The sequence below is a fragment of the Mustela nivalis genome (assembly GCF_964662115.1).
Source record: "Mustela nivalis genome assembly, chromosome: 16".
Classification (NCBI taxonomy): Eukaryota; Metazoa; Chordata; class Mammalia; order Carnivora; family Mustelidae; genus Mustela; species Mustela nivalis.
In genome coordinates, this window is record NC_139035.1 from 24,276,264 (window position 1) to 24,289,275 (window position 13,012).

The 13,012-nt window shown below is 45.0% G+C and overlaps 1 protein-coding gene across 1 annotated transcript in view; it reads left to right on the forward strand.

Moving 5' to 3' along the window:
• The first annotated feature begins 337 nt into the window (after window positions 1-337).
• The window catches only part of SEC16B (SEC16 homolog B, endoplasmic reticulum export factor), a 57,964-nt gene continuing 45,289 nt past the window's right edge, over window positions 338-13,012 (forward strand). Inside the window, exon 1 of the mRNA XM_082703815.1 lies at window positions 338-419. The gene's annotated coding sequence lies outside the window, so the exon portion shown is untranslated. The remainder of the gene's footprint in view (window positions 420-13,012) is intronic.

Genomic DNA, 13,012 nt, shown 5'->3' on the forward strand with positions numbered 1-13,012 from the left:
GTTTTTTTTAATGAACTAAAATCCATAATACTGATTCAAAGTCTCTAAATTTTACTCTTTCTAATTTCTAATCCTGACTTTTTGGGTCAGTTGTTAACTTGCTGTCATCATTGTTTAGAAAGTCAACCCGCTATTTAGTCACACCAAGAGGTATGTGTGGTTTCTGTCTCTCTTCCCAGGTAGTGGCCTCTTTAACTATGACCTTCTCAGCATGGCGGTCTGATCATGTTTCCAGCCTCAGGATCCACACAGAGAATCATTCCGTTGGGAAACTGCTGCTCAAGCAGAAAGGTTCTGGGCGGCTGACGTGGCATCCCAGTTCAGAGAGCCGGCCGGCCAGCTCTAACAGCAGGCTGTCATGATGGGATAGAGCAGCAGCAGCCGCAGCCCCGGGAGCTCCTGATCTAGGGGCAAGAGATGTAAGTACTTATTTTCACCATTAACCAAAGCAAACTCAAACTGAAGAATGCAGAGAGGGAATCCAATTCCCACCAGAGACTCTTCTAACAGATTCATTTGAGAAGCATTTGGTCTCCACCAGAGCAGAAGCCATCGGGCTGACACATGGTTTTCAGCCAAATGAAGAACCTCTCAGGGTCTTGTTCTACAAAACAAACTTCAACTGTAGCTAAAGCCTCTTTCAAGTCCCTCAAAGTGCCTGCATGCTGCCACAGGGGCTGTTCCGCTGTGGGATGGCACGTGTTGCTAATGTGCCAAAAGAACATTAGTGGGATTTCAACTTACCTAACCATTTTAGGCAGGTTTGATTTTGGGAAGATGGGAGGAGCCTCGCAGTTACAGCATCTCGGGGAGAGGAGAGAGCCTGTTAAATATTTTAAGGAGGATTCAGGTTGGTGAAAGCTGACCTGGAGGCAACGTGGAAACTTCTGTGTTCTCAGGCTGTGACTTGGGGTGTGGCGTCTGCCAACCCGATGACAAGTGAAACCTTGATGTGGATCCTTTAGCAAGGGGGGGCTCTAGGGCCGCTCTTCCTGAGGATTCCACCCTGGAAGGCATGAGCAGAGACTCTGGTGTTTTCCGAGGTCATAAACCATGTGTTTATGGGTTGGTGATTTCTCTTTCTTTCTGTTGAAACCTTTTACTCTGATGTTTAGCTCTGCATGAAACTTCACGAGTGACCAGTAGCGGTCCGCCCTGAGTGTAGTGAACTAACAGATATATTTGCTTGTCACCTCTATTCTGGGGATATCTAAGTGAACAATATGGAAGAGGTTCCTGGCCCTGTGGAGTTTGCTGCCCAGCAGGAGAAAGAGATGTTATGACAGGGTGAATGAACAGTGGATGATTCCAGTCAGGAGACCTGGAATCAGGTCCTGGCCTTGATCCCAGTGAACCAGACGGCACTCTTGGCTTCGATTTATTGCTATAAAATAAATGGGTTGGAAGGGATGGCCTCTTCAGTAATTGATTCCTCACCTAGTGTGAGTTTTTCCCTTGCTGAGCAGATTTTCACACAGCCTTGAATTTGCTTCACATCCAATTTGGGAAGGGGGCACGGTGGTGGCAAGGGTAGGATGGGGGGGGCGGCCTTCTTTATGAAGCCTACCTCATGTATCACCAACCAGACTTCATCAGATCATAATTTCCTGTAACAGAAACTTGAAGGACAATATCGTATTGGTAGGAGGGAAGGTTGCTTCCAAGAAAGAAATCTTAAAGGTAGCAGTTGCATACAGATGCATCTTAAAGATCTGAGTTTCTATTTTCAAGTGGTTATTGATTGGAACAAGTACCTTTCCAGCTGCTGCTGATTTTTGAGGGGAAAAGATACAAAAGTCTGACACCAGGGAACATGAAAATTGCTTGAAATAGGTGTGACTCACAGGCTACAGCTTGAAAGAAATTAAACTGAGTAAAAAATAAGCCAGGCTGTGGTTTCAGTTAGAACAGAAAATACCATAAAAAAAAAGAAGAAGAAGAAAGAAAAAATAAAAATACCCATCTTGGTGACTGAACAGAACAGCATCAGTGTTCAGAAACTTATCACCATCAGCTCAGTCATTTTTGGCTTTGAACACTGTGGGAGTTCCACTGACATGTTTTAATAGAATGATGGATCAAATAAATTCTTTTAATATAACTAGCATGCATAATTCTTTTTCCCATCAGCCTTGCTTAGACTGGCTCGCAAAATTATCCACATGGGCATTCATACATGAATTCATACACCCTTGCTGCCCTCTCACTTCTCAGTGGCATAAATGTACTTCCTGACCCCTGAGTAATCCCTTCTTTTGGACTACACACTCCATACCCATTGGCCTCCTGGTGATACCACATCTGTCAGACATTCTTCTATAATTGGCTTTCTCTAATTTTTCTTCTCTAATTGGGTTTCCACCATAGTGCCTCCCATTTTATACCAACCAACCAACAAAACTACCAACCAACCAACAAACCAACCAACCGGTCAACCAATGAAAACCCCTCATGGTTTCTCCTTGCTGTCCTATCCCTTTTCAGACCATTCCACCAATCCTATGGAATCCAGGGGATAATTTCAAGTTCTTGTAGAACTTGATCTCTTACTATATTTTTTTCTCTTTACCTCTTCTTCTTTCTTGACACACTTTCCTTCCTTGTCTTTCTTTCTTTTTTTTTTTTCTGAGACTTTATTTAAATTCAGTTAGTTAATGTATAGTGTAGTATGGGTTTAGGAGTAGAATTTAGTGATTCATCACTTACGTAAAAATCACAAAACATGGGCTTAATTCCCATCACCCATTTAACCCACCCCCCACCCACCTCCCCTCCAGCAACCCTCAGTTTGTTCTCTAGAGTTTCGTTCGAGTCTCTTATAGTTTGCCTCCCTCTCTTTTTAAAAAAAATTTTTTTAAAGATTTTATTTGTTTATTTGATAGACAGAGAGCACAAGTAGGCAGAGAGGCAGACAGAGAGAGAGGAGGAAACAGGCTCCCCACCGAAGCAGAGAGGCCAATGTGGTACTTGATCCCAGGACTCTGGGATCACGACCTGAGCCGAAGGCAGAGGCTTAACCCCCGGAGCCACCCAGGCACCCTCCCTCTCTGTTTTTATCTTATTTTATTTTTCCTTCCTTTCTATTAAATTTACCTGTTTTGTTTCTTAAATTCCTCCCTCCTTGACTTTCTTTCTTTTTTTTTTTAAAGATTTTATTTATTTATTTATTTGTCAGAGAGAGAAAGAGAGAGAGGGCATGCAAGCACAGGCAGACAGAATGGCAGGCAGAGGCAGAGGGAGAAGCAGGCTCCCTGCCAGGCAAGGAGCCCGATGTGGGACTCAATCCCAGGACGCTGGGATCATGACCTGAGCCGAAGGCAGCCGCCCAACCAACTGAGCCACCCAGGCGCCCCCTCCTTGACTTTCTTGTTGCTGTTCTAACTTAGGCCTTCTCAGTCCACATGAACTTGTCTTTCTCTGCCTTTTAGCTTAAGCTATTTTTTTTTTTTAATCTCTAAGTCTGTGCTCTTCCTTGACAATCTCATCCACATCTATGATTTTAATGAAGACTTGTGTGCTGAAAACACCTAAATCAAAGCACATACGAATCTTCAGGAAAGAAGCAACATATAAACAAATAAAGGGCACCCACCACACATGTGAGTTCCGGCAGACTTCTCTCAGGAGCTCCCGACCCCTTCACTGCCCGAAACAACTCTGGTGCATTGTCCTGCAGGCAACTCAACCTACTGTGGCCACCCGAACTTTTCTTTCCACACAAAACCTGCTCTTCCAGTAAAAGACAGTTCAGTCTTTTACTTTCAGGGACATGACCAGGCCAGGGCTGTGTAAATTCAATTACCCTCTAAATCTCGTTTATTCTGGTTCCTTGTTCTCTCTTGGATCTGACGCCCACCCCCTGCTCACATTTGCCTTTCCGCCAGAACTTTAGTTTGGCTTGCGTTGACTTTAACAAGGGAGATGTTGGCAACTGCCTTTTAAGCCTCACCCTGCCTTCAGTCTGGCACTCCCCAAACCATTCTCTACATGGTGACTTGTATAATTTTTAAAAATGCTCTTCATGTATTTAGCAAAAATTCCAGATCGTCATGATTCATTCCCAGCTTCTCTAGATGGACTCCTTTCTCGCATTTCCCAGGATGGGAAGTACTCTCTAGTCTGATTGAATATGGTGGGTCACCAGAGGCTGCCCAGCTGAACATCCTCTCCATGCATTTGTACTTACTGATTCCTCTTCTGGAACCATCCCTATGCCCCAATTCACCCTGGTTCCTGCTCATTATCCAACAAGGTTCCATGAGTTTTTCTACCTCAGGAAGCCTTTCCTGAGTTAGCTGTCTTTTCCAGATGATATATTAATTTTTGTATCAATTATCACATTTTTAAATTAATTTTTTATTTTTTATAAACATATAATATATTTTTATCCCCAGGGGTACAGGTCTGTGAATCGCCAGGTTTACACACTTCACAGCACTCACCATAGCACATACTCTCCCCAATGTCCGTAACCCCACCCCCCCTCTCCCAACCCCCCTCCTCCCGGCAACCCTCAGTTTGTTTTGTGAGATTAAGAGTCACTTATGCTTTGTCTCCCTCCCAATCCCATCTTGTTTCATTTATTCTTCTCCTACCCCCTTAACCCCCCATGTTGCATCTCCACTTCCTCATATCAGGGAGATCATATGATAGTTGTCTTTCTCTGATTGACTTATTTCGCTAAGCATGATACCCTTTGGTTCTATCCTCATTGTCGCAAATGGCAAGATCTCATTTCTTTTGATGGCTGCATAGTATTCCACTGTGTATATATACCACATCTTCTTTATCCTGTTGATGGACATCTAGGTGCTTTCCATACAATTATCACATTTTATTAAAGTGATTAATTTACTTTATTTGCCTTTTGAGTTGGGGGTGAAGAGCTAAGAAACAGAATTATGTCTTATTTCTGTATTCCTAATGCCTACAACTGCATGATGTATGTAATTGTTATTCAATAACAGCTATTGAATGAATGAGTCGTGGACAGATGGCTGCCTGGAGCTCCACGTTGATATTCTGTTATTTTAGTCAACTCGCTGGGGGGAACACACTTCTTTCTCAGTAGCCCAAATGTAAGTTCAGAGACGATACTTCTTGGACATTTCCCTGGGCACATGCTAACTTCTGAATTAATCACTTTGGCCAAGGAGCTGTGAGACTTTTACTGTCCAGGTAGGAATTTTGTGTCAATTCTTAGAGAGAGGGAGGGTCAGTCCTATACGTGCTGTATAAACTGAGAGGGGGCAGGGAAGTTGAGCGGAGGATAGGACCATGGGGAGGCAGACATAGCAATGTTGGCCGTCGTGTGTGCAAACAACGTAGGAATTGGGGAGAGCTGGGGCTACATGCTGCCCCACGTGGCTGGCTGAGGCAGCTGGGACAATCTCTTCAGTCTAAGCTTTTTCTTTTATTCATTTAATTTTATTGTTTCAGTGTTCCATTGTTTCATTGTTTATGCACCACACCCAGTGCTCCATGCAATCCGTGCCCTCCTTAATACCCACCATCAGGCTCACCCAACCTCCCACCTTCCTCCCCTCCAAACCCTCAGTTTGTTTCTCAGAGTCCACAGTCTCTCATGGTTCGTCTCGCCCTCCGATTTACCCCAATTCGCTTTTCCTTTCCTTTTCCTAATGTCCTCTGTGTCCTTATGCTCTACAAGTAAGTGAAACCACATGATAACTGACTCTCTCTGCTTGACTTATTTCAGTCTCAACTCTTACCACTGCTGTCTTAGTCTGTGGAGCTGCTGTGACATATTCCACGGGCTGGCTAGATTATTAACAATGGAAAATTACTCCTCACAATTTTGGAGACTGGGAAGTCTAAGTTGAGGGCGCTGGCTGATTTGGAGTCTGGTGAGGTCTGCTTCCTGATTCACAGATAACCTGTGTCCTTGTGTCTCTGTGCGCAGCATGTCCTCACTTGGCGGAAGGGTTGATGGAGGGCACTGGGGCTCCTTTTACTAGAGTACTAATCCCGTTCCAGAGAGTTCTATCCCATGACCTAATCACCTCAAAGGCTCCATCTCCTAATACCATCACATGGGGATTAGATTTCAACATACAAACTGGTGGGGGGACGCAGACACAGTCTCCAGCAACTTCTTATTGTACCTGAGGCTTTAGCCACACTTCACATAAAACTCACTGATGATATGCTGAATACACAGGCCCTCCCTTATCTCTGAGCCTTTAACCTAGACAGCCTTTGATGGGGGAACCCGTTCTCTCTTGCTCTCCTTCCCCTCTTTCTAGACTAATGTACTCAGTTTCTCTCTCATTTCTTGGTTATTAAATAGAAGCAGGGACATGTTGGGGATCCTTTTGCTTTATCAGAGTAAGTATGGAGAGGTTCAGCTTCCGTGGGAGAAAATATTTTTATTACAACAAATAATGAATTAATATTTGTCTAACATATTATTTGTTGAATGATAGAAATAATCTTTTTTTTTTCACTTCAGGAGTAAGGCTATATACCCCCATCGGTTTCACTTAATGACATCATTCATTCACTAAATGACATTTGGATCAGCACCAGGTCGTGATGGCATAGTGTCCCTATCATACAAAGTATTGCATCTTCAGTGAGAAAGGAAATATCCTCAGGAAGCTGGTGCAGAAACATCGCAGAAGCGATGTCGGGAAAGGCAGTAAGTAGTCACTCACCATGCCAGGAAACTCTAACATTCATTTATGGGATCCTCCCAGAAAATAATGAACTTTGGCCATCTCCCTTGTGATACCTGCAGACACCTATGCTTAGAAAAGAAACTTCTCCATCATCTTGACATGCCCTTTGATGTCCTCCAGAAACTGAAGTTTGAACTTTGTTTCTTGGCATCGTAAGTGGCTCCTATGAAAGTTGCCCTGATGTGCTCAGTTCAGCATTAGAACAGCACTCCTGGGCTTCTTTGCTGTATCTGCAGTCATTTATCCAAACTGAGAGAGCAGGGATGTGAGTACCGCTGAAATAACGTGTGTACTGACACTCTGTACAGGCATAGGCTCTTTCTGTCCACGGAACAGTGGGCAGAGGAAGAGAACCAGCAAAATGTTATGCACATTTATTGACTAACAAATGGGACAAGGAGAAAATACAGAAATTAACCTTTGAGTTCTCATTTTTATGATTATATATCTATATGTATATCTTGGGTTGAATGAACCTATTTACACTGACTGATAGTTTGAAGATTGTAATCATTGTATTCTCATGGAATAGCTTTCTAAATAATTGCTTTTTTTTTTTTTTTTGCATTAAATGTGTCACATGGTTATTTCTAATCAGTATGCTTTTCTGAACAAAGCTTTGACTAGAAGTCCTGTGGCTGATTTTTCCTCCACTTGATGACATACTGACACCGTGTGAGTTGGGCGAAATCTCTTACCCTTTCTTGTCTTGCTTTTATTGTCCTCAAATTGACAAACTCTCTACTACTGATGCTACTGGGTAATGAAAACAATGGGCCAAGGATGGGCATAGATAGGGAAGAGAAGCTATGAATGTCATGGATAATTATGAGACAGAGGGCAGAATAAAAACGGAAACCAATAACCTCAGATTAGATTCTAAGCCAATAATAAGGAACAGCTAGAATAAAAACTAGATATGAACTGCAGTGATGAATGCTCAGTTAGAACAGATACACTGAGCAGCCCAGAAGCTAAGTCTACTGCCAGGCTCTTTTAAATAGCAACATTGACAATAAGCATTTGTCCAACACTTGCTGTGTGTAGGTGCTGTGCTGAGATTATCCTAGGTCATGCATGCATTTATTCATCAACTATTAATCGAGCACCTATGACATACCATGAGCAGTACATTATCTCATTTATCCTACAACAACTTTTTTTTTAAAGATTTTATTTATTTATTTGACAGAGAGAGAGAGATCACAAGTAGGCAGAGAGGCAGGCGGAGAGAGAGGGGGAAGCAGACTCCCTGCTGAGCAGAGAGCCTGCTTCGGGGCTCGATCCCAGGACCCTGAGATCATGACCTGAGCCAAAGGCAGCAACTTACCCCACTGAGCCACCCAGGTGCCCCTATCCTACAATAACTTTGTGAAGACTGTTGTACTGTTATTTTAAGATCATTTAGCAGACGAGGACACTTAGCAACTGAGAGCTTAAGTAACTGGCTTGAAGTCCCCCAGCTAGTCCTGGAGGTTCTGGGACACCAATCCAATTCTGATCGCCAAGCCTGAGCTCGTAACTGCTGTTCTGCACCACACTCGTGAGCTTTGCACACACCTTAAACAGAATATAGGAACCTAGAAGAGGAAAGGCAAAGAGTTTTTGAAAACCCACTTCCCCATTTAACAGGCACCTTGATGTTTGTCTGTATATCATTTCGGTTCACCCATATTATAGCCCTGTGGGGGGACTTTCTAGATTTCATTTTAAAGATGAGGAAACTAGGTCTCCTAGATATTGAGTGATCTCTGCTCGCCCCCCCCCATCCCTCCCCTCACCCTCTGAGACACATGGCTGGGAAATGCCATAATTAAAACGAAATCCAAAAGTCAACTCCTATTTTCTTTCCCCTGGGCCTTTGCTGCTCAAAATGATTGAGGGAAGGACATTTTATAAGGAAATATCAATGGGATGGGGAGGAGAAGGCTGCTGATGGCCATGATGGCTGCTTTCCCTTGTTCAAAGGGTTTAACCAGACTCTGAGTCACGTGTGTGTGTTAGACATCAGGAAGGGCATCTTGACTCTAAAATACTGGGGTGTGTTTCCATAAGGAGCCTGAGGACCCACCTTCACTGGAGAGCCAACACTTCCTGCCCCAGGTAAACCAAGAGAGTGTCACTGGGCTCCTGGGTCCCTATAGTGTCTTATGCAGCAGAGAATCTGAATCCAGCAGGAGAACTTGGAACACTAGGGTCTGCAAATGCCACAAGCTGAATGTGAGTGAGGACTTGGCCTGAGTCTCCTTGGCTTAGATCCTGCTTCACCTGCAGGGGCAGACGCTTGCTAGAGATTCTTTCCAGCTCATTGGTTAGGTGTCTGAATGTCTGTTCTTGTTCAGAATGAGTCTCTTAAACATTTCCAGCAAATGGCAGGAGTGATCTGGCGGGTGCAAGGTACATGCGTGTGACTGTGTAAGTGTGTGTGTGTGTGTGTCTATTTGTCACATTCCAGGTGTGAAATTTCTTTGAAGTCTCATGCTTCATAGTAAAAATTAATGCAGATTTGAATTGCATTCCTTAATACTCAATAATATGATATTTGTATTTGTTTAAAATTAAAATACATTTTAAAATTGCTTATACATTAAAACTGGTGCCTATCCTGCGGCGTCCTACACACCCTTCCTCGGGGTGCAGGTGCTCTGTCGTGAGAAGTACTGGCTGTGCTTTGTTGAAGTTTCTAATTCTGGTGATCTGATTTTAATCCATTCTTCTCATCTTAGGTAGTATTTGACATAATTTCCCTTGATCTCCTGGCTTCGTGGGGGGAGGGGGAGCACTGGACTAAGAACCTGTGCGATTCCCAGCAGTTGATGGATCCTTGACTAATCCCTTCCTGATGACTTGTGTAGAACCATTCCTAGGCACTTTATAGCATTTCTGCGGAACTAATAGTTAACATTTATTGAGCATTTACTATATGACAAACACTTGGAAAGTGTTAATCTCATTAGACCCTTATAATAACACTGTGAGGTCACTTCTGTTATTGTCCTCGTCTTACAGATGATGACAAGGAGACACAGAACGACTTGCCACATTCACCAGCCAGTGCATCGTGAAGTGAGGAGCAGAGATTCACTCCCAGACAGGCTTATTCTGGGGCCTCCGGAATAAGGTGTCCTGCTCCTCTGGGGAATTTGTGTCCTATTAGCCTCGCTGACTCGGAGAACACTCTGAGGTGACAGCGCTTTATGTAGTGGCTGTGTGAGTCACCACCACCCGTTGGCCCTTGAGGTGAGGTCAGAAGTCACAGCGGCATCTGTCTGCCACCCACTCATCCTGGTTTGGGGGCATCGATAAATTGGGGGCTGGTCAAGTGAGGGCAAGGTGGTCCACGTCTGCCAGTCCAGGGCTTCTAGGGAAGACTGGAGCCATTCTCTTTCTTGAGTGATGTAGTTCGTGGCTCTTGGCAGCAGAGAGGGATATGGGGGTGGGCGGGGAGGGCAGCTTTGTAGGCAGTCAGGCAGGTGACATTTCAAGGAGTGTGCCTACACAGTGCTCCTTGGTCCTGGAGGAAATCTGTTTTGTGCCCAAACCTCCACTTCTAAGAGCCACAGTCCTAGGATTGGCAGGTGGCTGATGGGGCCTGGGCCAGGCTAATCATCGCTGGCCCTCAGACCGTGTTTTCCTGGCTCACATTCTTCCTGATAACTGGAGCTGCTGACTGGCACATGGGTTCGGCTCCTTGCCCGACACCCAGCGTACCTGGAGGACAGGGGCAAAGCCTTGGCGGCCAATGACCAGCTGAGTCCACAAGTCCCTAGTCTCCAAGGCTGGCTCTGAGTGGGGGCTTTGCTGGAGTAAAGAGTCTGCTCTGCCTGAAACCTTCACCTCTTGACTCATTCTTAGAGTCACAGGTAGGAGATGCTTGCTGACTAAAAGAGCCTTCACATCTCAGATGTGGCTAGAAATGCAGGTGTGGACATTATCCATTCATGCCTACTGTGACAACGAAGTGCTTTGTGTTTTTAAAATTGTGATTTAATGTCCTTTCCCCCCCATCATCCCATTGTAGCATCTTTCTCTTTTTTTTTTTTTTTAAGATTTTATTTATTTACTTCACAGAGAGAGAGAGAGATCACAAGCAGGCAGGCAGAGAGAGGGGGAAGCAGGCTCCCTGCTGAGCAGAGAGCCTGATGCCGGGCCTGATCCCAGGGGTCTGATCCCAAGGGCCTGATCTGAGATCATGACCTGAGCCGAAGGCAGAGACTTAACCCACTGAGCCACCCAGGCGCCCCTGGAGTGTGACTCTTAAGTATACATAGGGACCTCTGTTCTACAAGGTGTGCAGATAATTTGCATCTGTTTCTGTCTCGTCTCCACATGCCATCCTTTAACCGCTCTCTGGTCAGTCCCCTGAACTTACTGCCTCAACATTCTCTTTACCTTTCTCTAGAAACTATTTAGTCTTAAAATTTAGTCCTATGTTCAGGGTATGAAAACCACTGGGTATGGGCGCCTGGGTGGCTCAGTGGGTTAAGCCGCTGCCTTCGGCTCAGGTCATGATCTCAGGGTCCTGGGATCGAGTCCCGCATCGGGCTCTCTGCTCAGCAGGGAGCCTGCTTCCTTCTCTCTCTCTCTGCCTGCCTCTCAGTGTACTTGTGGTTTCTCTCTGTCAAATAAATAAATAAAATCTTTAAAAAAAAAAAAAAAAAGAAAGAAAACCACTGGGTAGAATTAGATGGTCAGGCTGTTGCTGCTGTCAGTGCGAGGTGTTCACTCACTTATAAATAAAAACTTTGCTGAGCCTGTGTCGTATGTCAGGCACCGTGCTGGGCACCGCTGGCAGGTGTAGCATGGAACGAAGCACACCTGGGCAGGGTGCCCATGGAGCTTCGAGTTCATCTAGGTGTCCAGTAATAGCTGCGTTTCCAACCTGCTCATTCCTCTGAGCATGTGTTCCTGTGCACTCCCACCTTCCACGCAGGCAGAAGCAAACCCTTAGAATCAAGTCCCATACCAAATGCTCCCTGATCTCCAGCCAGTGGAACTTGGCAGGCTATTCCATGGAGAATTCTCCATAGCTGGTGCCCATCTGTGCTCATCTCTACCTCCCTCTCCCTTTCTAAAGAGAGAGGTGTCCTTCCTCTTAGCTGGGTTCCCTTTTTGTTTCTATACTCCAGATCCCATCTATCCAGCCTCTTTGGGGATTTACTCCTTCAACATCTGTGTTTCTATTCTGAATCTCCATGGGAATCACCATGGGATTCCCTTTCGTCTTGTCCACACTAACCTGGTTTTGCCAAGCTGAGTGTCCTGTAGCAACCCTAGCGATTGTCCCTGTTCTTCTAGACAGAGGGGGTTTCCTGGCAGTCTCCTTTTCCTTACTTTCCGTTCTCTGCGCAAGTGACTTCTGTGCTGAATTCCTCACTCCCTTGGCCATCGTTCCATTGAAATGGTTCCGGTTATGACCATCAAATCTCCTTGTTGTCAAATCCACATGTGGAGAACACTTCCCGCTGGTTGCCTGTCTCAACATTTCCCTGAAGGTCGGCGTGGTTGACCACTCTCCCGTTTTGGAGCCATCACCTGCCCTGGCTCCTGGAACACCATCCACCCCCCCCCCCACCCCCGCTCTCTGCCTACCTTCCTGGCCCCTCCCTCTTCTCCTTCATGGGCTCCCCTTCAGCACCCAGCTCTTACATGTCAGTGTTCCTCAGAGCTCCTCTCTAGGACCTGTCTTCTAATTCCCAGCACTGTTCAGGCAGCACTACCCATGCCTGTGGCTTCAATCACCCTGGCTCCCTCCTCAGACCTCTGTCTTGAGCTCCAGACTCTCAGCTTCGGCTATTTCTTAACCACTCTTACCACTGCCCACAGGTCCCTTGGTTAGCAAGTGCAACACAGAAGGTGCCATCTCCCCCACCAAATTGTCTCCTCTCCCGAGATTATTATCCCCCCAAAAGGCAGCGTGGTCCCCTCTCAACAGCCTGGAAACTTGGAATTGTCCTTCATTTCTCTTTTTTCATTTTCTACATTTAACAGAGTATCATTTCATGTTGATTCTGTTTTATAAGCAAAAATACATACATATATATGTGTGTGTGTATATGCTTTTTATTTAAACATATACATAGTCTGTGTCTATATATTTTGTTTCTCCCCACTGCTGCCCCACTGGACTGAAAGCTTCTACAGGGAGGGATTATATGTTATTTATCTTTATCTCCTATGCCTGTGACAATGCTGAGCATATAGTTGATGTTTAATAAACATTTATTTAGTGAATGAATGACTTCTGGAATCTTCTTTCCAGAAGAGTGGACTGAACATTTAACCAATCTTGGACACTCTGAGGTGTTCCTATC